The sequence below is a fragment of the Ailuropoda melanoleuca genome, chromosome 8 (genome assembly GCF_002007445.2).
Source record: "Ailuropoda melanoleuca isolate Jingjing chromosome 8, ASM200744v2, whole genome shotgun sequence".
Lineage (NCBI taxonomy): Eukaryota > Metazoa > Chordata > Mammalia > Carnivora > Ursidae > Ailuropoda > Ailuropoda melanoleuca.
This window is the reverse complement of record NC_048225.1, coordinates 74,147,802-74,149,269: the sequence shown is the minus strand read 5'-3', so window position 1 is coordinate 74,149,269 and position 1,468 is coordinate 74,147,802.

The window sequence follows — 1,468 nt, the reverse complement described above, 5'->3', positions numbered from 1 at the left end:
GCTACAATTCCACTAGAAAAGGAATCTAGTGTCCAGGAAGGTTTTTAAGGCACTGTTCCCCAAAACCTGAGTCACGTACCTGTCTGGCTTCTGATGTGTGGGAATTGCATTGTCCCTGGAAGAAATCCTCACGTTTCTTCCCCAGTGTCTATTCACTGAGGTCACAGCTCTAACCAAATGCACTGCATTTGCTTCGCCTCTACTCTGGCCTGGAGAAGAAAAGGGAATAAGGAGAGCTGTATGAGCAGCTAATAGCTGCTGCCTGGAACAACACATGGGACTTGCTGTTTACAGGCCCACAGTCTGTGGCAGGCCCTGAGTGTGCACTGCCACATTTGGCCAACTCACCTGGCAGAAACATTTAAGACTAGGAAATCCATGGACATTAGCAGCTTTTGAGATATACCTGCTTTAGGTTCAGAAGACATCAATGAACTCAAAGTAACTACTAAGCAACTGTTTGGTGTTGCATTTCTATGGAGTCAGTTGGTTGCCATTTTAACTTTACTTCAATAAATTAATTAGTATGTATTCTGTTCAATGACTATGGTCTCTAAAGGCTGCCCATCAACCGTCCTCACTGCCGGTTGCAGGAATATTATCTACCATTCCCTAATGGTCTTCTACTGTGATCTGATCTTTCATTCCAAATTTAAGAACGCTACTAGATTAGTTTTATAACCAACCCAGAAAGATGATGAAAGGGGGCACTGTTGATGTGCAAGAACTTCCTCAGTGTCAAGTGAGGGCACCAAGCAGTTCAATGTCTCTGCTCCAGCAGCTTCTGCTAAGACTGGATCCCATTATCTTACAGTATGATATGAAGTACTCAAGTATTACTCTAAGGCACAGGAAGAATAAGATTTTTTTTTTCTTCCACCATTGATTACCCTTTCCATTGAGACTTCAAAGCCTGACCCCGATTGTCCTTCTTTCCCTCCTACCTTGGGTGATGGTGACAGAACTGAGGGGTAGAGAATGCAGTAGACCATTACACACCGCCCTCTGGGATATGGGGGCTGTTCTCTAAATAATCTTTAAGGATTTGGGGGCTAGGAGTCACCTTAATAGGGAGGATATTCCCAAATTCTGAAGTCTTTTAATAACTGTTAGTAGAATCAAAAGACTAGAATGAAGTCGCTTGTATTCATTCAGTGACAGGGTGGGGGGTGCAGGGCGGGGCTTAGCTGGCTAAGGTGGTTCTATCAGCAGGGGTGAGAAAAGCAGGGGGGTTGTTTTTAAATTTTTTACCTTGGAGTCATTTCTGTACAAGATCTCAAACTGATAACTTGAAAACTGCATGCCCCTGCTGTGGGAATAAGNTTTTTATTTTACTTTTTTTTTTTTAAGATTTTATTTTTTTTTATTTATGTGACAGAGATAGAGACAGCCAGCGAGAGAGGGAACACAGCAGGGGGAGTGGGAGAGGAAGAAGCAGGCTCATAGTGGAAGAGCCTGATGTGGGGCT